This window comes from Haemaphysalis longicornis, unplaced genomic scaffold (genome assembly GCF_048455015.1).
Source record: "Haemaphysalis longicornis isolate Haplotype H1 unplaced genomic scaffold, Haemaphysalis longicornis Haplotype H1 scaffold_4, whole genome shotgun sequence".
NCBI classification, from domain to species: domain Eukaryota; kingdom Metazoa; phylum Arthropoda; class Arachnida; order Ixodida; family Ixodidae; genus Haemaphysalis; species Haemaphysalis longicornis.
Window position 1 is genome coordinate 20,207,680 of NW_027526361.1, and position 25,676 is coordinate 20,233,355.

General features: G+C 48.2%; 1 protein-coding gene across 6 annotated transcripts in view; it reads right to left on the reverse strand.

Moving 5' to 3' along the window:
- Dgk (diacyl glycerol kinase 1) overlaps positions 1-25,676 on the reverse strand; it is a 603,682-nt gene that overhangs the window by 494,725 nt on the left and 83,281 nt on the right. For all 6 annotated transcript variants that reach the window (XM_077706109.1, XM_077706108.1, XM_077706111.1 and 3 more), the window contains exon 2: positions 4,758-4,807. The gene's annotated coding sequence lies outside the window, so the exon portion shown is untranslated. The remainder of the gene's footprint in view (positions 1-4,757; positions 4,808-25,676) is intronic.

Here is a 25,676-nt window from a genome sequence, read left to right on the forward strand (position 1 = left end):
TAGGCCTGACTGCACAGCACGGCACTGTACAAATAAGTGCGACATTCCGAATCCCCGCGACGTAATGACTACGAACGCGTAAAACGCGGATCATTTCCCGGTGACCAAAAAAGAAACAATAGGAGACATTAAGTGATACGTACATGGGCTGCTACGTGATGCTCGGAACCCAAGCAAGTTCCTACTTATAGGACACGTTCTTTTGTGCTAATCAGGTGTATCAGCAATATATGTACACCACATGCTTCATTTGTTGAGTAGGAGCCTAGCTCCGTTGGGTAATCGTTTATTTTTCCAGCTCCACAGGTTGACGGTGGCACTCGCAATAATGAGCTCCTACACACGTGTCACATGTAATTAAAAGCCTCCGTTTTGTCCTTCTTCCTCGTTCACCTGCTGCCGGCGCGTCATTCCAGAGATTCCCCTGGGTCCGGATATCCAACTATCTAGCGCTCAATTACTCTGGACGCTGCCTCATTTCTCTAAAAGGCGGGCACGACAGGCGGAGGAGTAAGGGACACATATATAGGGAGACACCGCGTATCCGGTGATGTGCTTTTCTCAAACAGCTCGCCATACCAAGGTGCAGGAGTGGGACAGAACCCTGTGAGCTTCCTAAGGCTATGGTCGGCTCAAAGGAATATAAAAGAAAACATCATTCGTTTCATAACGGCAGAACAACGCGCCTAATTTAAAGTACGCGACACTAGGCAACAGCTGTCATTAGATAGATTAGAAAATGACAAAGAACCACAAGACGGATTGCGGCGCCACAGATTTCCCACGCGGCGATCAGCTTCGTGGCAAATGTTGGAGTACTATTTCCGGAGCTGAGAAAGCAAATTTTCGTACAGTGTTGCGAACGTAGCAAAAAGAAGCACCGGGCAATTTCTAGCCTGCAGCAGCCGGGAAGAACCGCTGCCACAGTCGCATTTTCTGATGGCGCAGATACGAAAATGTGGAAGTACACATTTAATGGGATACTTATTTCTTAATTTATTTGTTATTAATTGATTTCGAGATCTTTTTTAACAAATTAAAAGCGGCCTTTTGTCGTATCAAAAATAGCGACATGGATACTATCAAGATTAGCAAGTTTTGCTACGAGAAAACAAAAACATTTGCTTTTAGCGCTCGTTTATTCTTCATTTGTTTTATTTCCTTCGGAGAGACCTATTACTCACTCATGTGCTAAGAAAGTAACTTAGCGAATAACACATTAACGCATTTGAATTGTGACACACAGCCTTAAGGCCGTATCTAGCTCCCTCCCAAGACAAAAAAGAAAAAAAAACGAACAAAACGTCGTCTTTGTTCGAGTCCAACACTTCGAGGGAGGGGGCCCTGGTGGGGCGGAAACAAAAGGCCGTCCGTTTCGGCCAGCGCAGGGGCAATTTGTCTCGATTCGCGGAGTGACAGCGCGCTGATATACGGGGTCTGACCGGCTGCATATTCCTGGCGGCGCTAATGGAAAGCCCGCGCGGCCAGATTTGTCATACAGCCGACAGAAGATTACGTACGCCACCGTCTGAAACCCGATACGACGACTCCGCGGGAGCGGCGCATCGTTACGAGCTCTCGGGACGTGTTGCTCGTGTTTCTCGAACGCTTCGCGATCACCTTCATTGTCTAAACAAGCTATACTGATTATCGTGCACAATACCGCTAGCTTGGGCATTTGCACACGCGCCTGCGACGACATCGTCGCCACTATCGGGCCACAATGGCGACTGTACCTATACTATTTGAAATAGCAAACAAATTTACCAATACTTCTCGATACAATAGAAGTGCTACACCCCTCTTCGCGTATTTTTACCCTTTGTTTCGGTATATCTGTAATTTTTCTGACTGAGTAACATCGACCTCATATTGAGCAAATCGAAAAACAGAAACCTGCTCCGCCCTAAAGCGATAATACCTCCTTCTGCGTCTCTAATTTCAAAACAAAAAAGGTACAGTCAAACCCGGTTATAGCGAACTGCGATATGCACCGCGATTAGTTCGATATATCTAAAAGTTCGATACAGTCAAACCCGTATATAACAAATTTTTTGTTACGAGTTCGCAATACGCGAGACCCCCCTTGCCATTTTCACGTCGGAGAGAAACAATCGCATAAATTATGCCATTACCTTACACAAAACAATCCATTTATTGCATGCACTAAAGCTACTTTCCGCCTTAACTGACTATTTCACAAAAGAGCGATGATTTTCGTTTTTAGTTTTATTTTGGCGGTGACGACGTTTGCGCCAGTTCAAGGCCGTGTCCCTCAATATCGGAGTAATATTGGTAGAGAACATCGACTATCGAAAGCGCTTCGTTAGCCTTTATTAAAGCACCGAAGAGACTGAGGATGTCCCTTGTGACATTTTCAGTCTATTCAGTGGTTTCAGCAGCACCGGCTGCCTTGACATAAGTGACGCTGTCGGTGCCTGAAGGGCTCGCAGTGACGGTGAAGCCGTCTTTGACACTCGGAAATCCTCAAAGGACACTCTTTTCGGCACACCATCTGAAACGTTGGCGAGTTCTTTGCGCAGTTCGCCGATGATGCCGTCTTGGTCCGGACTCGCTGACTGGTTGTGCTCCGTCGGGAATCCCGCGCGTCGGAAACACTTACGGAAGGTGTCAGGCGTCACGTCGCTCCATGCAAGGCTCAAAATCTCAATCGTGGCCAATCAGCGTCTCAATCACGGCTCCGAGACCATGCATTTCGGTGGCAATTGTAGGCGCCCCGAGTTCGATATACCCAACCCAATGTGAACTTCGTTATAAGGAATATGCTTCGCATGCATTTTCGTAATTGATTTGCGTTTGTTTGATATATAGCATAATTCGCTCTATCCGGGTTCGTTATAATCGGGTTTGACTGTACCCTAGTGACATAGGCGTCATTGCAGTCCTAGAAACACCTTCTTTACAATTTGTTATATTCTGACAATCACGTAAGCCCAAGATTTGTTGGGCACCCCTTCTAGAAAGGGGGACACCTCATTCCTGCAATCGGCCCTTAAACTAGTTTAAGCTCCGCTTTTCGTGCTCTGCGACATGGGGTTTATGCAATTGTCGTTCAAATATCGTCCTTTTTCAGAACTCCCAGACATGACGCTTATTTCATCCACATTTTTTTTTTGTTATGTCGCGCTGCCTTTACGAGAAGTGCGCGCAACAATGCAGTGACTGTACATTTGCAGAGATTCTTGATTTCTTTTCAGCCGTAAGAGGAGAGCGTAAACCGCTTTAACTTGGTTTTCCGAGCAGAAACCATCCCGGTAAATGGAGATGTACGTTCCACTGCAGGTGTGGTTCAGTGTTGATTTTCGCTGGCACTGACGAGAAGAGAACGTAATGGCGCCCCCTTCGCACTGCCCGCACGGCTCTAAGCCTATTGTGCCTTCCCACAGCGGCAAAGACTTCAAAAAGCAAGCACCGTTAGCCCCGGTTTAACAAGAGGAGAATCAAAACACTCGGTGCGGGAAGCACGTAGCTCACCAAGAGCACCACAGCTTGAGGAGAGCAAGCCCGATGCACAACAGCGCTTCAAGAGCACAAAGAAGGACAACGTAATGAGGGGCGAAAAACAAAGCCCTGTGCCACAACAGCCCTTCATCAGCGCGCGGAAGGAAGCGAGGTCCTCGAAACAACGCCGCAGCGGAAGCGGCTTGTGTGAGGAGGGCGATAACACAGCTCGGGCGCTCATTAAATACTCGAGGGCGCTGACGGAGCAAAGAAGAAGTCGGTCGCCTCGGCAACCGTGGCAGCCCCTAGCACAAAAAAAAAAAAGAATCTTAACTTAAAGACCTCAAACAGAGTTTCGCGCTCGAGCGATTTTTTTCCCCGCTATCGGAAGCCTAACCGAAGGGCAGAACAGTTTCAGGAGGTATTTCGCCACTTGCCAAGTTTGTAGGGTTATTAGGACGCTGGGTAATCAGGCGTGAGTACATTTAAGTCGGACCGCGGGAGCGGCATAATGAACACGCTTACTCCTACCGAACCCCTATAGCTAAAGGCGGGCTTATTACGTCGTGCTAAGGTGCTTATGTACTCATAAATAGGGCGGTGGAAAAGCTCAGGTGCTTCCAAATGATGGAAGTTCTGGGAATAATTTAATAAAAGTGTCTTAACAGTACGGTGCCGCAGTGCTTAGCTAGGTATACCTCGCAACAATACCCGTGAAGCGACATAATTTGCATACTGGCCTCCCAAAAGGTCTACTTCAAAATGCCAGCATCTGGTTGTACGCTGACGACATCTATAAAGGGTCATACGGTCGACACCATGGTATCATCATCCTCATCATAAGCAGCAGCAGCAGCAGCAGCAGCCTACTAAGATTTACTGCAGGTCGAATGCCTTTCCCATTGACATCCAACCTCTCCTGTCCTGCGCTGCTCTAGTGCATTCTTTGCACCCAAATTTCCATATTTATTCCCTCCGTCGTGTTATTTGCCTTCCCCTTCTTCTATACCCGTCTTAATATTCCGAGCCAAACTTTTGGAATAAATTAACAGCGTGACAAAGTACGCTCAGAACTACGGGCTATAAGTTAGTTAGCCAGAAAAGTGTACCGCAGTCAGCTTTAACAGGAAAAACATGCCTAACTCACGGAACGTCGCGTGAGAGCGTGCTATCTGTGCTACCGCTTCTATTTGACGGGTGAATTTTTAATTCGCCTTCCCCGGTTTCGAGTAGTAACCAGAAAGAATTAGAGCTATAAAGGATACCTATGCTTTGAAAGAATGTGCTCGACTTACCTAGGTGGTCTTTGAAAAGTCGCTTGTTCCCACTAGAGGCCAGGGAAAACCTGTAAACAAAAAAGAAAATATGCATTGAACTATGTGTGAAGTTCATCCGAACAGCTAAAAAACAGTGTATGGCTACAATGATGTAAAGGACCAGACATCGCACGCGCTGAGTGCATTGCTGATTCTACACGTTTATGTGGGTGACGCGCGCTACGAACACGAAGACAGACAGGTACACAAGACGGAGCACTACTATATACCAACCTTGATACGAGAGAGTGGTTTCGTTATCTCATAGTAGGGCCCACGGTTCGTTACCACAGCTATCGCCTTCTTTCTGTACACGGAACGCTTCTGGGATCTCAATGAATCAATACGAACGTGCCCAACTCACCGTTCTCTTAAATGTGATTTTATACGGCCTTTCCACCAAACGCTATTAAACTTTTCTCATGACTTCAGACGTTGGAGTGCTATATTACTGCAATGGAGAAGAAAGAGGCATCCTCCTCCCCTAGGGCGGTGTTTGACATGATCAAGTGGTATAATCAGGATTCATCACAAACGCCACCTCCAAAAATGCAAATCGAAAGCACGACAGCGGATGGGCGTAGATGCAATCTTCAGTGATTTCTGGCCTCACCCCGTACGCAGGCAGAGTTGCCATCAGGAGCAGAGCCAGTTGTTGGGGAGGGATGCGTTGAAGTACGTACACACAAACCTCACGGAGGCCTCACATTTTGACATACCCGGCATCGCTATTTTTCTACCAATATTCAGTTCACTGTTTCCATCCTTTCGCACCTATGTTTCGAGCCATTTTTTAGAACACGTTGAGAACCTTGCAGTGTATCATAAGAAAGTCATCATTCGGTTGCTCGTTTACTCGTTTACTCGTTTGCTCGTTTACGATTGCTCGTTTACGCACATTCTTGCCTTGCCTTCCTGACCCGCTTTCAATCGCGTACACTGAAGACACGATGCTCTACCCTACGTTCGCTGCACTCAGTGCGGCACCTGGGCCAGTCCTCAAAGCCCATGCAGGGAATGTGCACATAAACCACACATTCCCCCTCCCTCTCAACCCCGACACTCCCCTCACTCCACCACCTAATCACCAAAGAGAAAGCCGTCAACGTCTTGGTGCGTCATACCAAGACACTGCAGGATAACTGAAGCACATTAGGACCACTAGTCCTGTGGTCACCCGATCATCCCATACGGGGAGTTTGGACCATGGTACTCAATATGTTTACCCATATCCTGAGTCTGCGGGTTATCATTATGGCATTTTAATAAAAGGTGCGCTGCAAATCAACCAAGCAGTACCTTGTTGCTGATTGCAAAGTATAGGGGTGTAAGCTAACCGCACACGCTTTGAACGGCAAAGCAGTAAATGCTTGTTAAGCGATAAAGCCGGCGTTGCCGACGAAGTCCGCCGTCTCTAGTATGCTCCTAAATTCCCATTGGCTGCGACGCATGCTTCTGAAATAAACCACAAAGAAACGGAGCTCCCCGCGTGCGTCATGAATACCTCGCCCAGCGGCGCAGCAGTCAGCAACGACCCTGCGCCTTTCGATTGGCCACTCGGCAGCGTTCAGCATGCTTTCGCATTCCCAACTCATGAGTGCTTCGGTGCCCTCGGAGTATTGAAGACGATATAACCTTTCTTGGACTACCTAAAGGCGAAAACTTTATTCTGTCTGTCAGTCGATTCACTCCCCCGCAAGATGTTAAAAGAATTCTTGAACGTGAACTACTTATAGGCAAAACCTTTTCAAAGAACTAAATCTAGTAGCACACTTCATACTAGTCACTATTTTTCAGTAAAACGAAAACATTAGGCATATTTGAGAAATAACGCAGGTGCATAACTGGTACTAGCATAGGTATTTTAATTAAAAATAGACGTGGGCTCGATTTTTGCGATATAGAATTTTTATAATATGAGTTCAAAACAATGTTTCAACCAAAAACTAAAAAAGGAGTTCGCGCTCGAGCTTGAAGCGGCACGCCAAGCCCAACGTTAACAAAAAGCCCCAAGAGATGGCGCGCAAACGCGGGAAAGTTAAATTGATTTTGGCAAACCTTCCTTGAATTTAATGTAGGAGGAGCAAGACGGGAGGGAGCAAACGTGAATGGTGAGGAAGAGAGAGAGAGAGAGAGAGAGAGAGAGAGAGAGAGAGAGAGAGAGAGAGAGAGAGAGAGAGAGAGAGAGAGAGAGAGAGAGAGAGAGAGAAGGCAATTGCTTAGTAGGGGCGGCAGAATATCGTCTTTCGACAACATTTACAGCAAAGCGAGCAGACACGCGGCCAATTTTTTGCTGCGGCCTCATTCATGGGTCAAAAGTTTACTCAGGGTCTCTGGATCCCCGCCTAGAATCGTCGTAAACGGTATAGGTTTAGCGACTGACCACAAGCCTGACACAGTGCATTAGCTGTGGTGACTGCGCCATCGAGTTTCGCTTCGTAACACAATTGCGTATGCTTGCCGGCAGTGCTCGTTCGTGAAACCTTTCTCTCGTGGTTTTGCAAGAAACCGCGACGGACCTTTGTGCCGCCGCGTATTCTCCTTCAGTGTACTTTTGTAAAGCGCGCTTTAAAGGCGTGCAGTCACTCATGGAAGAGTACGCGCACAGCGATTTCTGATTCCGCACACCAACGGATCGTGGCTAGACATTCACAGAGAGTCCGCTGCGGGAAAGTTTAGCATTTATTTGTATGTGCGCTGAAAGCGAAACGAAGCAAAGCATGGACGATGTCGCAAGTTTACAAACGACTTTGCCGCCTCCGTCGTGTGCCCACGCAAAAGATGACGCGGGCAAATAAAAAAAAAAAGAGCCCCAAACCTCCTTGCTTTCTTGCTCTGTATTTCTTGTAAAACAAAGAAGCAAGGGGCTGAGAAAGCGCTCTTGCATCGAGGACAAAGGGCTAGCATATCGATCCCCGCACGCGCAACTACAAGCCCCGTTTAGCGTGGTGGCCGGGGGAAGAACAATCGATGGCCCAACAAATATCACCGCCTCTAACAACCTGCCACACAAAGGGCGCCCGCGACCCACGCCCCTGCGGATGCAGCCACCGTCGAGGACGACAGCCGAGAAGGCCGTGCACTGCCCACGGCTTAGTGCGGTCAAAACTACCGCCAAGGCACTTGCCTCGGCGCAGTGGCTTGGCGGTTTTCTCTAGCTGCACACCAGATAGTTCCCTCTCCCTCCCGAGGTCTTTCTTCATCGCGTACATCTAGCAAGGCTCCATACACGTGTGAACGCCTCCGGTGCAAAGAGTAACCCCCGTTTGTCTTGGGCCCTTTGCTCTCAAATAAGCTGCCTAATCAAGTTACTCCCTCCTACTCACGCCTTCCTCTGCGTCCCCTCCCTTTCTCCCTTAAAATCCCCCTCTCTGCCCCTCGGGTCACAGCACGTTTTATCACTGCGTGTTCTAATGCGCCGACTGGTGCTTAATTCCCCCTTGCTTTTCAAACCTGCCGGGAAACAAAATAAAAGCGGCTCGATCTTGCTCCGCAACTGCGCATTGGGAGCCCCCTCGCAGAGCCATCGGTTTGTGTCCGCGCCCTCGGGCGTTCCTTCGCTAAGTGTCGGCGCATGAACGCTCTCTTAAGTTGCTTTCTCACCCCCATTCTGTAATGGGCTCAATTTAAGCTCTCTCTCCGTTTGTCTCGGCGTCTCACTGAAAGCGCGTGGAACGCTCAACCTCAATTTTTCGTTGTGCACCTGAAGAAAATGGGATTTGAACATAATTTTCCAGCTATGTTGCGAGTTCTACTAATTTTGTGTAAAAATAGTTTATAGTGTTATCCCCGCTACGGGCGCTAGAAGTGTGCCGGGCGAATATAAAAAATTCAGAACGAAAAGCAAGTGGGCTGGTTGGTGCATGCTAAAAACGTGGAAAACAGCGCGAATAAACGGGACGCAGAGCACACACACACACACTCAGCGCCGTTTGTGTGTGTGTTCTACTCTGCGTCCCGTTTATTCGCGCTGTTTTCAACATTTTTAAAAAAAATCCAAGGAAGCTTGCACTCATGCGCGAGACTGGAACGGCGAAGCTGTTGCGGGTGAGCATTGCCCGACACATAGTTAAGTTTCAGTACCATTGTTTATTTGCATAGTTGCGGTGCTAGAAATTGTCGTCATATGCATCGAAGAGGTCGTCGTCCTCTTCGCGGATAGTGGTGGATGCAAAGTCATCCTCAGCATTGTAGACTCCTACCAGCTCTTCGCCATCGGCGCGAGGCAGCGGTGGCGGGATCAGCAAGTCGTCTCGGGAAAGATTGGAACACTCGTAGCCACGTCTCCAATTATCCATAATGGCTCCTGATTGATTGATTGCAGGGTTTAACACGACGAAGCAACGCAGGCGATGAGGCGCGCCGTAGCGGAGGGCTACGGGTTAATTTTGACAACCTAGGTATCTTTAACGTGCGCCGAAGTCTCGTACACACGGGCGTTTTTGCTTTTCGCCTCCATCAGAAAAGCGGCCCCGCGGCCGGGAATCGAACGCGCGACGTTGTGCTGCCTTAGCCGCTGAGCCACCGCGGCGGGTACCATAATGGCTCCTAAAAAATGCGGTGGTCACGGTGACCTCTACCAAGCAGGGTATCTTTTCACCTTTATAGCATTAGCACAGGAGTTTTTCTTTTACTTTACATGCGCGGTACCGCTTGACGACAGCGCTGGTCCATTTTTTTTCCTAACCCACACGAGCCTGGGACTCTCGGCGGTCACCGCGAGGCGCGCCCTCGCGAACACTGGGCATTTTCTCGCTCTTGAGCTTTTCGGTAGTTTTTTTTTTTAGTTTTTTTTGCTAAAGCCACTACACGTGCCGGGACACTCGGAGGTCGCCGCAGGGTACGCGCTCACGAGCACTCACATTTTCTGGGTATTTTTTTTTTCTCTACAACACCGAAATTACGGCTTTTACAAGAGCTCCGCTGTTAATAAATAACGTATTGAAAACTAACTCTAGAGGTTATTCGTTAGGAAGCATTTCGCAGGCCATAACTAGTGCACAATCACGTTACAACATTACAACAGACCTACGCATTAACTGAAAAGGTTTTAAATTGGCTTCACTCAGATATTAGACAGGCCAGAAATCTTATTAGAAGCTGAAATCGACACTTGGTTTCGGAAGCAGCATCGCAGTCTGAAAATTCGCTTATTCGTAATGTATAGTGCTTTTATTTCTGACAGGCTCCGTATTATCGCGCGGATTTACAGGTCCGTGCAGAAGTAAACGGAGCACGGGAGCGGTGGCCGAACTGCATCGCTGCGCCGCGCACGGGCGCCGACGGGAACCATGCAGCGCCGGTTAAAGAGTGTGTTCGCACTGCCCCCGCCGCCCCATCTGATATGTTTATTCGCCGCTCTGCTGGCGTGTCATGCTCAGCAAGACGGTCTTCAAAAGACAGCGCTGGGCTATAGAGGGGCGCTGTTCGCATTGCCGCTCACAGGCATCTGCGGCGACCGAATCCGCTGCTCATGAGCTGGACGAAGCTGCGCGCGCCCGGAAACGTGCCTTGTTGCGCGCTGTAAAGGGCGGCATAAAATTGTAGGCCCCTTCGGTTTGGCATAGCATGTCATTGCGATATAATTAATTGTAAGCCGGCAACAAAATTGCCATGTACAATATAGAAAGCACATTCACAGACATTTTCGTTGTTCGAAAAAAAAAAAAAAAAAACTCTCGCTCACGAGATTTCTTCTTTAATTTTGGGTTTGTCCCAAGTTATTGCTGCCGGTCAGTCCAGGTCTGTTCTGAAGAAAGGGAAATAAAAATGTCCTTGCGGTAAAAATTTTGTGTTAGAGAACACCGTAAAAATAGGTACAATCGTTGCCTGCTATTACAGCGAGCCTTATAGAGCGCATATTTTGTTTTCGCATTAACCCTTTCACTCCCATTGTCGAGGATAGCCTTCATAAGATTTTGTACCAAACTAGCCGTTTAAGAGTATGGTTGCCATCAGTCATGACGACTATACTCGTCATCGGTCATTTCGTGGCCTTGACGGCGCTTTTTTGCAAGACATTGCAGTCATGCGGTGAAGCCGTCTTTCAATTCAATTCAATACGGAGTTTAATTTAAATCTGCAACACTTTCTTAACTACTATAAGGTGCTCGTTAAAAATACCATTGGTTTAAATGCGACAACAAAATATGCGACAACAACTGCACACTGATAAGCTTGGTCCCGTGTGTTGCCAGGAGGTCTCCCCGGAAGGCTGAGAATCGGACGTTCCCAGAAGGCTTCCCACGGTGACAGGAGACTGTGATTTCCAACCTCAAAGTACGCGCGTCACAATGGCGCCCCCTTTCCAAGGATACACGGCCCCAGAAAACAAAAAAGGAGACCCTCCTTGATCTCTCAGTCACGGGTGAACGGTTCTGTGGGCAGCGTACGACATGAGGAATAGATGGGATAGCGAAAACTTTAGGAAGATTGTGGGCTCGCGCCTTGTACTGGCAATGCCCGCCTTCCATGCCTTCTAAAATAGGCCGGGCTGAGGCTGCCTCCGTGTCCCAAGTATTGTCTCTCCTGCGTGCCCACTATGTTCCAACCTTCACCTCTCTCTCTCTCTCTCTCTCTCTCTCTCTCTCTCTCTCTCTCTCTCTCTCTCTCTCTCTCTCTCTCTCTCTCTCTCTCTCTCTCTCTCTCTCTCTCTCTCTCTCGCCCTCGCTCGCTCGCTGCGTGCGCGTGCGTACGTGCGTGTGTGCTTTCAGCGACAGTGTGAATAGTGCATTGTGAATGGGTACTCCACCAGGCTTTATGTCGAACCGTCTTCCACCCTGAGTGCATGTGTGTGTGTGTCAGTGTGCGTGTATGCGCGCGCACTCCCACACACGCACACTCACCGCCATACTGTGCTGCACCTTGGCATTAGCAGAACGCTGACAATTTTAAAGCGCAGCTGTTACGCGCCTGCTCCTATGGTTTCGCATCGTTCCTCGCCATCGGCCTCGTTGTTGCCGAGAAAACGAAGATGCCACCGAAGATAGAGGGAGGAAGAAAACGCGGAGGATAAGAGTATGGTGAAAGTGTGATGTGGAGGGCGGTTCGCGCGAGACATGCTCCCCGGCGGCGACGCGGCATCACTTCCTGAGACGCAGCAGCTCTGCGCGGTCGCCGGCAAAGCTGCAGTTCGCGCTGCGCTCAAATTTCGCATTAGGCAGTGTCGTATTTGTCCGCCATTTCTGTCGAGATGTTGAATGACAATTCTTAGCTGCAATATGAAGATTGGCCTGCTTTATTGGAACAGTGTAACGTACAAAGCGAAGCACAGAAAGATGGGCTTATGGCTGCGCTTTAGCATAATCAGCCGCCTTACCACGCGTACAGGCGTAATAGAAGCACCGTTCTATATTTAAAGCTCGGCCGGTGTACTACAGAGCGAGGGGGTATGGTAATTGGATTGGGGCGGCCTGGCTGCGCTGCCGTATCGACGCACTCCGGTTGAATGAGTAAAGCGGTGGTGTTGCGATGGCAGACGCGCATTGATTGTGGGAGCAAGGAGAAAGCACCATTACTACGCGCGGTACACCGGCTTCGTTCACGCTGAGCCGCTCTTTCTGTGTGTGTGCGCGCGCGTGTGTGCCTTGCGCCTCATCACTGCTCATAACAGACGAAGACGATAACCTTGCTTGGGCGCGAAGGATAGCCTTTCTAGACGGAAAAATGTCTGTCGGTCGGTTGGTCGGTCCTTCATGCTTTGAAAGATGTCCTCATACAAGCTAGTGGTTTATATCAACACTGCTTAGCCAGGTGTACAGACGGAATCCAACATTATTTTTTCCGTGCTCTCCAAACACCAGAAAATACGTGGCATAAGGAATTCGTCGTTGCTTAAGGACAAAATTAAAAGAACTACACTAGAATTTCGTTGTGGATACGTGAGACCACTATCGTTTTTTTAATAGCACTTCTTAGCAAACAGTAATCTCATTTAGTGAGACTCGTAACACACAGTCGATTTTACTAATCCAGGTTTTCTTTATTAAATTGCGCTGTATAATTAGCATTAAAAATTACTCCCACCTCTCCTCGCGGGAGCCCCTGTGTAGATGCGACGCGTAGGGGGTTCCGTTGTTGTTTCCGTTAGGTTGATTCTCCCATCGCGTGAAACGTGCCGCGAACCCCCTGCCGTGGCTATGACGCAACGTGGCGCGGCTATGACGCAACACAATCCAACACAATCCACTTTAATCCAATCCAATCCAATCCAAATCCAATCCCATCCAATCCCATCCAATCCCATCCAATCCAAGCCAAGCCAAGCCAAGCCAAGCCAAGCCAAGCCAAGCCAATCCAATCCAATCGAATCAAATCCAATGCCCCTCGCGAGAGAGTGTTCGCTATCGGAGAGGAGAGGGGGTGAGCGGCGGAGAGCGCAGCTCGCGCGGCGAGGAGAATGGGGGAGGGGTGTGGACGGACAACGACAACGCCGTATGGAGGGACAAGGCGAGTGAATGAGATGCCGTCGCATCTAAAAGGCATGTTCTCCAGTTGTCGTCTTATTAGCGCAAACCCTATAGCTGGTTACCAAGTAGCTTTTTGGTGAGCATGTGTTACGCGCTGAAAACAAGATCAAAGTACAAAATGCCACCCGGCGGGCATTTTTTCTCCGCTTTCTTTCTGTCTTTCGAAATTCTTCATCTGTTTCAATGACCTACTGCATTCTCCCCTTTGCTTTCCGAGGCATTCTTGTCCAATATATATATATATATATATATATATATATATATATATATATATATATATATATATATATACATATATATATATATATATATATATATATATATATATATATATATATATATATATATATAGGGAGTAGTAGAACTTTGAAGATGGTAGAGAACACAAAAGAAGAAAAATTTCGAACAAGGTAAAAGCACGATTGTGGCCTACGTTTCAGCAAAGAGAACTTGCTTTCCTCAGAACTTGCTGCCCTGAGGAAAGCAAGTTCTCTTTGCTGAAACGTATATATATATATATATATATATATATATATATATATATATATATATATATATATATATATATATATATATATATATATATATAACTTTTATGCTTTGCATGCGTTACTACTACTTCTGCTATCATACAAAAATCAAAGCCCGTTTTTTAAGAGAAAGATGGTTGAAACGCGAAGTTTTCTGTCATGCATCCTGAGTCGAAGTAAAACTCCAAGATTCAACCTGCTTCGAGCGTGCAGAATGGTGCAATCGGATATGCGTCGGCTGCACAACGCGAGAGACCCAAGTTCGATTCAGACAACAAGGCGCGTTTTTTATTTTATTACGAGGCACTGGATGTGCATTTGTGGAAACCAATCATCATCATGCGCCCTCTAATTGTGTACAGTTGGCTTTTCCGCAGTGCGTTTTTGCTACAGTCGCCATCAGTGAGACGAAAAAAATTCGCTTTAACACCGGAAAAGAAAACTGCAGCTGTAAAAAGCAATGAGACGCGCCGCCGTGTGGGCTATATTTGTCCTTTTCGTAGGCGCCTTGCAAGTGTCCATAGTTTGTCTAGTCTTATATCGCCTTGTGTTTCATTTCTCCGGCCCGCCGACATATGTTTCCTTTCCCACAAACCCTCAGACGCTGGCACGCTGCTGCCACGTCGTCGCAAGCATTCCCATTTCGCGCCTTTTTCCGGTTGCGTTCCTTACACGAAAAACGCATTAGACGCCGGTAAAACGTGACGCGTCCAGACGAAGCTTATTCGAAACGAAAAACAACTCAGCTCTTCCCCAGTGTTTTGCGACCGAGCTCGCGTATTGATTTTTTTTTCTCTCTCATTCCTTTACAAGGTTGAAACGGACAGACAAGTTGAGTAGATTTCTCCCTCGAACATTCCTCGAGTTCAAAACTGCTTCCGAGAACTTGCGAACGCGCCGAAAAAGAAACGAGGTTACGAAATTGAAAGGGGAAAATTGTTAGGGAGGCCTACCTCGCGCCAAGGGAAAAAGTATTAGATCTTTCACGCGTTGTAGCGCAGCGTGTTCACCTTATAAATCCAAGATTTGGCTTGTTTGAAACGTTGCTTAGTGCGGACGCATGACTGCGAGTGCACGAGCTGCTCAGAGACCGTAAATTTTTGGGACTCTTACGTAGTGCAGTTAATTCCCGATCTAACGAGGTCACTGGGAACCGCGAATGATTCCGTTAAATGAAGAACTTCTTAAAATCTGAACTCTCATTTTACAAGCAGTTGATTCCATGGATTCGATCTCTAAAAGGAGGCGCATCCCAGCGGCTACCATGAAATTGTAAACGCGGCTTCCGCGGCGCTCGCTTGCCGATAATTTAGCAATGCACTAAAAGAAAGTGGTGAAAATAATGAGCCAGCCGGGGCTTGTCCTGAAGTCGTCGCACCTTAGCGGATGCGCGAAACACAGTGCTTTTCGTTGTACCCCTTTCCCCTCTGAGAGGAACGTTCTTGGCTCTCATATCCTTGTACCACGTAAACAGGGCTCCTTCCAACTTCTCGTGCGTTGTGGTCTTGAAGTTCTTTTTCTTCAAAGCATTTCCAGGTAAGTGGCATGGGGGATGTTCCTTTAAGATTGTGGAAAGCGTGCTGGCCGGGATGCCGTCATCTGCGGCCACGGGACTGCTGAGTTCATCTCGTCGAGCTCCGTAAAAACAACACTAGATTATTTGCTTTTTTTTATTTTGTTTTTCTGGCGTAGCGCAACGATCTTCGTGGCGTTCTGAATAACACATTCGCAATTGCGCCTTTTTTAAATGTGTCTGTTTCTCGAAATATACTTCGTTAAATCGGGAATGCGCTTAATCTGTTTGGTTAGTTCGATTTCATCAAAGCATTGAGCCGTACAGGCATTTGCGGGGGAATTCGAATTTGTTCGTTAGATCGGGAAAATTTGTAAGGTCGCTTTTCGTAAAATCGATTTCTGCCTGTATTGCGCTTGCAAGTTACATTAGGCGCCACATGATACCAAAGAGGTTGGAGTCAAGTTCACGTGGCAAGGGAATATTTCTATCTAAACTAATTTAAGTTGCTCTTGTCCAGTGCGGTTTTCGTGCTTTGCAATTCGTCCCCCCCGTTGCTTAGCAAGGCAACGTGATCAGAAAATCTGAGGTTACTGAGGTATCCTCCATTAACCCTAACGCCCACCTGTTCCCAATCCAATGTTCTGAATACCTCTTGTAAACATGCTGTAAATAACATTGGAGAGATTGTGTCTCCTTGTCTAACGCCCTTCCTTGTAGGTATTTTACCGTTCTCCTAATGGAAAACCATGGTAGCTGTGGACCCATTGTAGATATCCTCTAGTATTCTTACGTAATGCTCGTCTGCACCCTGATTCCGCAATGCCTGCATGACTGCTGAGGTTTCTAGCGAGTCTATTGCATTCTCATAATCTATGAAGGCTGTATATCGGGGTTCAGTATACTCCGCGCACTTTCTATCACCTGATTGATAGTGAGAATGTGGCCTGTTGTTGAATAGCCTTGTTGAATAGCCTTGGAATAGCCGAATCCAACCTTTGTTGTTGAACAACAAAGGTTGGATTCGGCTGATAATAATAGCAGTGGCGGCTATGATGATGATTTTAATTGGGGAACTGCGGCGAAATATTTAGGAGCAGCGACATACATTACGCCTCACAAGCAGTGTAAACGTTCAAATGAATAGTATAAGGCTCGCTCATTCGGTGCTTTCAACCCGGTACCTACCCTGTACATGTTCAATACGTGGCTACGAATCAGCACGCACGCGTAGTTGTCGCCTGGTGGGTGTGAAGGACGTAAATGTCAGTATGGCGACGCTGTCTGCTATACTATCACGTCGCATCATGGCTGACGCAGAAACGTTAGTGTGAACAGTTTGCTGATTCACTAGTTTTTTTTTTCTTTCTTACTGGCGGTTGATCCAGGCTTTTTGCTTATATATACAGCAGGCCTCGCATCCCGCCTACACAACGCCCTAACCTAACTTGACGTCACACAACAGCAGTACCACGATGCAACAAAACACAATCCTCTCGCTTGTGGTGCTGCACTTCCTAAACAAACCCACGCCTCACCCACCCTCCCCCCTTCTTTTAGCAAACGAAGAAACAGCATCCACAATTCAAAGCCTCGAAGACCGCCCACGCAACACAGTGAAGTTTTGCTCTTTTTTTTTTTTTTTTTTGCGTACTTTGGCGCACTCTAACCCGGTACATTAGTCAACGTGGGGAAAAGGGTTACCAGCGGAGGAGCCCCACTGCATCTTCCATTCGCCCGGTTTCATGGGCGTATACGCTTGCGTAACGGGAAGAACAGCATGCACAAATACGCTCCTTAGAGGCATTAAAACGGGAAAGTATGGGAAGCCCAAAATGGACAGTGTATGAAGATAAGCAAAAACACAGAGGGCGCCGAAGTAATGGTCACCGCTGTCCTTCAAAGGATCTCAGCCACACTGCTTGCCGAGAGCCTTGCAATCTCAATTCGACGCACACCAGACCCGCGGTCGTATACAGAGCCCCGAAAGGTCGGCTCAGGAAATGGAATGTCATTCAAAGTTTTCCGAGCCGGAACGGCTGCCGAGAACGGCTCGGACAGTAAGCGAATGAATCCATAAAAAAAGAAAGGCGGCATAGTTTCTATGCAATGGCGAAGTTCAGCGGTGTGCGTTGCGCAAGTGCTGCAGTCCTTTCATAATACAGAGGGGCACTCCCTGAAGCAGAAGGCTTCGCTTTTGCTTTGCAGGGAGTTCCCTTCCCCACCGTGTATGCTGTAGCCGCGGAATGCGATTATGAAAGGCGCATGCATGAGCCTGCCTGTGCGCCTCGAAAGGGCCGTTCCTTTTTTTGGACAGTGTTTTGTATTGGACCACGCGTTATATTGGAAAACGCTTTATGAATATATGGTGCGTTCTCACGATATTCCGTGGTTGGCGCAGCGAAACCAACTGTAAAATTTTACGAATTGAGACTCCTATGCTTGGGCATAAAATATATTGTCACGAAGCCAAGGACGACGCAGTTGTCTTGAAGGAGAAACAAGTTTATTGGAGCAAACTTGTGCTCCCCTAACAACTCAAAAGAATACAGAGGCGGCGAAGCAGCGGTCAACAAAGTGACGTGCGTCGGCGAGCGTCGCAGAATCGAATAGCCCGGCGTCTGCTCTGCAGGCTTTTTATCTTTCGGCGCGCGTGGTTCTCGAACCGTCGATTCGCATCGAGAACATTGTAGATCCAAGAAGATTATTCCGGGCTGCTCACGTTAGATCGGAATGCTCTCCCTATCAGAACAGATAACACATGCGGCACAGAAAGAAAGAATGGAACACGCGCTTCCCTTGGCACAGAGATAACACAGACCGGCGCAGCCGGGCGGTAAAAGCAAAACACAAATAAACAAACCCAATGCATGGTTCGCTGCATTATGGCCCTTGAGGGCTAGCAATGACAGTTTAACTAAGTGTGAGATATAGTTAGGTTAGGGAGACTGGCGACAACGTCCGTACCGCCCAGGCCACACATGTGCCGCCAGATTATCAGCGACTGAGCCCAGTGCCAGTTATGTAAAATGTACTCGAAGGTGCATGATTAATAAAGTGTCCTCAGGGCGCTATCCCAGCAGGCAGGACAATTCGCCGCTCTAGAGAACACCGCTAAGCATCACACAGTGCAAATCGCATAGAGCCTTGTCTCTACTGTGTCGATAAATGTGCGCCATTTCCGTAAACTCTGCAAAACGACGGCCGTCGTTTTGAATACGACGTCGTAATTTGGCCCCTCCACAAAATAAAGTAACTATCCTATTCAATGGGAGCAATAAACGTTTTTTTTTCCTCCTTCCACTTCTTGGGTTCGGAGTACCCAATTACGCAAGCTATAGGATCGTGCGTTATCTGGAGACGGATCTGAAACCTCTAACAAAGCAGGCCACTAACGGCCTGCCAGGAAGTGGCGCTAGTTTAAACCACAAAAAGGGTCCGATATTCGTCAATTTTTTTTTACAAAATTGCTTCATCTCTTCGCTCCTCCTTGGGTCATACGAATGTGTTTTTTTTTTCATCGTGCCTAGCGCTACGGTGTTCTTTTCTAGGCGAAAGCGTGCTTTCATGCTTGTTTAAGCTTCATTCCACAAGATCTAGCACACCTTGCCCTCACTGAGTTACCCTTTTTTCGCCATCTCAAATTTCAGCCACCAGCGACCAGGATTCCAAGCAGCAGTATACAAATCGCACTCAATCGTGCCAGCAACAAGCCCGGATTGAAACCACCCTGACGCCCCCAATCCCATCAGTATTTGAACCGACCATCTACAAAAAGACCATACACGCGTACCCTTTTTAACATCGGTCCATTAGTTTATCAGTTTGTACAGTTTGTGTGATTTTTCACCGCTTTCTCCAATGCGTTCCATTGAGGCTAAATAAAAAAAATTACATACCATGGCATCACTAAGCCGTGGTGTAGACGTTCAATAATAAAAAAAAAAATTCCCGCGCCTTCCCGCGAGGGGAAGACGAGTGAATGCAGAGCGTTGGGGGTCGTTAACGCCGCGTAAAGTCGCGTTAGGCTGGGTAGATGGGTCGTAGTTGCGTTGGTGTTGGTTTGGGGTAGAGAGAGGAGAGTAAAGTCGCGTTAGGGTGGAGCGAGCGTCAACCAAGGAAGGAAGGAGCAACGCAGTGACTGAAGCACGAGCGACCGCTAGCCGCTTTATATTTGCAGCGCGCGCAGTAGAGGGAGAGCAGTACGGGGGGGAGAGCGCGCATGCGCAAGCAGCGCGCGCCCTTCCACGCCCCACCGCGCTGCTATCACGCACCTGTTACGCCGAGACCGCGACGGAGCGAACGGGCTGACTACGACGCATGCGCGCGCCAGCTGCTGTTGAGAGAGAGGAGGGAAGGAGGAGAGGCGCACCTGCTGCGGACGCGGAGCTGTGGACGCCGTCCGACGCAGGAAGAGGCGAGGCTAAGAAATGCTCTGCATTTAAAACGATAGACAACATCTACGGCTTTTTTGCATTACAATACCGTCTGGCCTAAGCGAGTATGCATACTGATAGAGACAGTCAATATACCCTGGATTACTGCGTGTATGGTGGCGTTTGGATGGAGAATAAAGAAAAACTAAAATTTCCATCTCGAAGAAGGCAAAAAATCACGGGGGATGCTTAGAACTTTCTAAGATTCCCCCGCCCCCCGCCCGCCCTCTTCTAGTTGGACCGTCTGTTGGTCTGCTGTTAAACGTTCCTTTGAACTTTGCGCACGTCACCACTTGACTAGCCCCCTGGACAGCACCCTTCGTAACTCGTTCTGCTCACTAGCCATAGCCAAAATCATCTTGTTCGCACATACTGGAAAACGGCGCGAAGGCGGGACTGTAAAAAAGACAAACACGAGTTTTTTTTTTAAGTCCCGTTTTAGCGGCGAAGCCCCTCAGGGGCTGGGGCTGTTGGCGTCTCCTGTCGTCGTCGTCAACGCAATCGTCGTCTCGTGTAGTCACGGTACTAAAACACCGGGAAAATTCGTTTACGCCTCGCGCTAGAAGGTAAAGCGTACTAAAAAAACACCGGGACACTTGTTTACGCCACGCGCTGGAGCACTTCGTAACGCGTAAAAAAAAAAAAAAGAACACCGGGAGGCTTCTTTACGCCTTCCGCTAGAGAGCTTCGCGCTTCAAAGACAAAGGACTTTTACAGCAAAGCTGTATACTTCTACCCCCCACGGTTTCATTTCCGCTGGCAAAAACACCAAGGCGCCAAGAATACACTTATACACTGCATGCTTCGCCCCTCCCCAGGTTTCACGTTATTGCAGATGGCTCGGGATTATTTTACTTTTTTGCCTTGTTTTTCAGTATGTTCAGTTCCTTCCAACTAACGTAGTATTCTGCTCGCCCCCGTCAGTACCTTCCCATCTCGAGGAGGCTGGTACTACACGTGCGGCAGCGGAGCCTACCCTCCTCTGGTGCTGCTGCTTCCCTTTACCCGCGCGCGCTGAGTCGACCCTTTCTCAGAGCCCTCCTCCCGCACTGCTGTCTTCCTTTCCTTGCGCGATCCCCGGCTTCCACTCCTCGGCTCGCGCATCTTCATCTTTTTTTTTTTTTCGGCCTCCTATTTTCTGCACCTGACAACGCGTGTGCTGGAAACGTAGAGATCGAAGGCCTTCGCCTAAAAATAGAGGTATTGAATAGTTGCTTGCCTTTACGTGCACTCCAACATTCACAAAACTCGCCCACCAGGCCCCGTGACGTAATGTTGGTCTCTTCCTACGTTCACGGTCCGTCTAATCAAAAACCTGCGAGGGGAGCACTCAACTAAATTGGCTCTCTGCAAAAGTTCCCTGGCGATAAAAGAGGTCGGCAAAGACCTGCTTTCAAAGACCTGCAGAGACGTGCTGGTCAAAGTGAGCCACTGAGCCACTGGCCTTTTAGCGCTCTAAGAGCGTCCTCAATGACAGCAGTTCCGGTATATCTGCATTCAAACTTCCTTTCGACCACCGGCTTGAAAAGTCCTTACGGCGGCCCCACTAACTTCCCCCACTCTTCCACCTGTCTGAATCAACGTGTTGAAGCTTGTGCGTCTAGCTTCGTTTCGTTTGTTTCTAATGTAGCATACTGCAAGTTTCAGAGCCTGTCAAACAACTGATGGACCAGTGACGTAAAAAATGTGGTTGATCCATCTTTCATAGGAACCAGTAAAACAAGAAAATGAAATGTCCTTTCACAGGAGCAGTTTAATATTTATTGTGCATCGATATGAACTTGCACATCGCTATTCATATTTCGTCGGTATGGCACCGTTAGACGCATAACATTAGGCACTTGATTACACGCGTTGGAGCATTGCGTAAATCCGATTGAAACCCCAGGCGCTCGCAAACCGTGCGAACGAAGCCTAACGGGTTCTTAGCGAATCATTTGGTGAAGTCACGGTCCGCTACAGCGAAAGGAGCACGATTTGCTGGTCGCAACAGTCCTGTGGGTGTGCTTGGCAAGGTCGACGTCCTGCTGGCGAGCGACGTCCTGCTGGCGGGTTGCTTCGGCAAAGGTCCGACTGCATTAGTCCTGCTCCGTGGCGTGTACGCCATACGCTTGCGTTGCGACGAGCTCAGCTCGTGGAACGCGGCGGCGGCGTTCCACACAGTGTTGCCATCGCTGGGCATCAGATATCCGCTAAAAAGCGACGAGAAATCCGCCAGATTCCGCTAGATTCTAAAACATATCCGCTAAATTTCCCGCTGGGGCCTATTTTTTTAAAATAACAGTGCGATTTCGTATGATAAACACCTTTATCATTCTTTAAAGCTTCCCAAAACTAGGAGAGCTGAAATAATATATAAAATAGTCTTCCAAGGAGCCTAACGGAACACTTCAGGTTTCAGTGCTGCGGTGGTCGTCATTGGTCAACCTCGTCACAGAAGAGGCTAAAAGTTATAAATGTTCACACTGATGAAAAAAAAAAATAACTCACAGGTCAACGAAAAACACAGCGAGGTCTTCGTCGCCGCTGTCGTCGTCTGACACCATCTCCACAGGACCGCTGGTACTTGGTGAGGGAGACCAGAAAGGTGACTTGGTTGCACATACGTTGAAGATGTCTCGATTGAACTAACAACTGCTGCGGAAAGTTCGCAATCAAAGCAACTTTTCTGGTGTCACTTCAGTCCCGCTCTTACGACGAGGATGGCGTTTGTTGTTTCAGGCTTCGGCTTGTTCCTCATCTTGGATTTTACTATGTTAAGCTGACTAAACCTCATCTCTACTTCGGCATTTGAATACGGCAGCACGAGCATCGACATGGCGAATCCGGCAAGCTCGGCGAACGGGTTTTCGCCGCAGGCGTCCTTATAGGAGTATAGGAGTGAATTTCACACCAGAACGACTGCGTGAACGGTATTTGCTTCCAGTCCAGGAAGATGATTTTGCTCCACTGGTTTTGAATTTTTTCGATTGTCTCAGAGCCGTTTTGAAACCTCACGGATTTGTTTGTCTGAGATAGGCGAAGCAAGTGAACAGGAGCCCTCCTAACCTCTGAAGTTAAGCAATTTCTGCATTTTAGAGGACACGAAAATGGTTTCTTGCAGGGCGATTTTGAATCGGTGCACTGCGTGAGGTATCCGCCAGAAATTCGCTATGTATGAAAATGGCCCGTCAAAAAATCCACTAGCCGCTAGACTAATTTTTTCCCCGTCAGAATAAAATGAAATCCGCCAGATGTAGCGGAAAATCCGCTAAATTGGCATCACTGTACAAGCTGAGCGGCGTTCCACTTAGGCGGCGGACGGATAAACGCAGCAGCTTCCGCTGCTATACGCCTCCCTATCGAGGCGCGAACTATCGACGCTTTATAGCGTCATGACGCACTACTTCGCTTCACCTCTCCTAGACGGCAGCACCATCTGAATGAGGAGTTAGAGGAAAGGACATAAGGCACGTTCGTACAGCTATCCGGGCACGACTTCATGGCTCTGTTGGCAGAGCGTTTCACATCTCCCGGAGCGGCCAGACAGATCGTGGGCTCGAATCCTAGCCCCGCCGCGCCAAATGGAACTTTTTCTGGTGATGTCATTTCCGTGACCGATATGATGTCGGTGAGGTTTGTGTACCCCGTCATCAAACACTTTCGTATTAAAACCGATAGTTACTATGACAGCTATCTACAGCTGCTGCTTGCAATGACTTGTCCCCGTCGACCAGCCAATCCGCAGCAGCCGCGAATACGAGACACCTGTTGCGGTTCGAAGGTGTATACCGCCGGGCAAAAACAAAATTTGCTTCAAAAGTAAAGTTGCTTATGAATGTTCTCACCTTTATTTGTTGTTCCTAACCATCAGGCTGTACTTCTGTGGCTTCTGTCTTTTCCCTCTCTATTTTCCCCCAAGTTCCTCAAGACACCGAAAAGATCTACGGCGCGCCGGAGCACAGCTTCTCAGACAGGGTCCTCCGGCTCGGAGAAGCCCGCTCCCGTTCTCCCGTGGAGTGTTCGAGGCAAGCAAGAAACAGGCGCGAGAGACACGCGCCACCGCACTCAATCGGACCAGTTGCTTTCACGGCTCACGCGCACGAACCGGTGAGAGAGATCGAAGAGGCCGAGCTGCTAGCAGTCGCCCAGCGGGGCTACATGCTAGTGTGCTCTGGGGCATGCGCCCAGGGCCGAGCACAAGTTAAGACCCGGATCTTTCTCCTTCGCAAATAAAGAACTGAAATCAATCGAAACAGTTCCCCAACTTCTCCCCTCTTCACTCCCCTACAATGAGAAATAGGGAGCAGCAGCACGCTTGAGCAACGACAGGAAAGCTCTGTTATTGCATGGCGGCGCAGACAAAATTCAATAGCCGCGATCCTGACAGACAAAGCGCGGTAACGGCTGGGCTCCGTAAGCCTTATCGGCTAAGCGCTACATACGAAAGTGTTTTCTTGATCGGACAGCGTTCGCCAAGAAGGAACAGGTTAGTGCGGAAAGGGGCTTTTAGAGGTATACACGTCTTTGGCTGCGCACCGATAAAAGAAAAAAAGTTTTTTTTAGAACTTCAGTGGAACACTCCGCTTCACCAATTCTTCGATTCATCAGCCCTCTGTACTGACATGTTGGAATTGCGAAAGACGTTTCGAAACAGCACACGATACTTTCCGGCGTAAGGACCGTCGACAGTCGTGCCGCTGCGCGCTACCATGTGAGGAACCTCTGGTAGACATTGAATAATGTCGTTCCATTCATCACGCTGTCAGCCGTACGGTCCAATGTGAAGTGCTGGTGAGGAAACGAGCAAATAACGCAGAAACATACGTGGATGCCGGAGGTGGGCAGTCACCTACGAAACGTTCAAATTGTGGCTGCACGCACGAAGCTACGCCAGAGCTAAAAGACCCTCCGTGATAGAGGTCAGCGGGTTCATTATACCGCTTGGAGATCTTTTACGCGTGCCGAAAGGTCACAAGAGGGCGTTTTCTCTTTTCACCCCCAATCTGAGAAAAAAACCGCATACATTGCCTGCGAATATAGCGTCTCATTCAGACTGAGAGAGAACAATCTTTAATGAGTCTGGCGATGTCAGCCGAGCTAAGTCGCCTGGCTTGCTACGCCAGATGAATACGGTGACAATGATGATTATAATGATGAAGAGGAACACACATGATTAGACTGACTGAAACATTTACATAGCAGCGAAATTGTGTGAAAGAACGGATATGATGCAAAATATTAGCGATCAGTCCATCGTATGATTGTTACTAAGCTTAATTAAGAGTAATTACGAAAAAATACTACGCGGACACCTATTCACTTTTTATGTGTACTCAACGCGAAAGGCTCAGCGCCTAATTGCCGAACGTGTCCCCTCATTATCATCTTCATCGTTCTCTCTTTGAGTCTTTTTCTCTCTGTTACCATAACTTGGAGCCTAGGCGAACCGTCCTTGCTAGGCTTGACGATAAGCAGCCGTAACGTTGAGCCTAACGAGGTGCCAGGCAACGTCAAACTCATTGCACGTCAAGCTGCAGGTACCGGCTGACGACGTTACATACCGAAGCGTAATGTTAAGCCTAACGCCACGCTGAAACGTACCAGGCTCTGCACTGCTTTCGCGCCACCTGCTGGTGCAGGACCGTAAAATAGCAGTTTCAGTGGATGCCTCACGATGGAGCTAGTGTTGCGCGCCAAGCAAATAAAACATTTTGCGGCAGCGTACTTGGCTACTTGCTTAATTGCTACTTGCTGAGAGGGCCTGTTAATGTGTAGCATTCTTTGCCGAGTACTCCTACAGCCAGGACCTTGTAACGCCCTGCATTTCCATAAAAATGCAGATATCGCTGAAGTTCCAACTGTAATCGTTATAATAGCGTAAATGCACATAAATGGGCGAACGAAATAAAAACTAAAAAAATCAGAAAACAATATAATAATTACGGAAAATGGCGAACCTTGTAACGCCC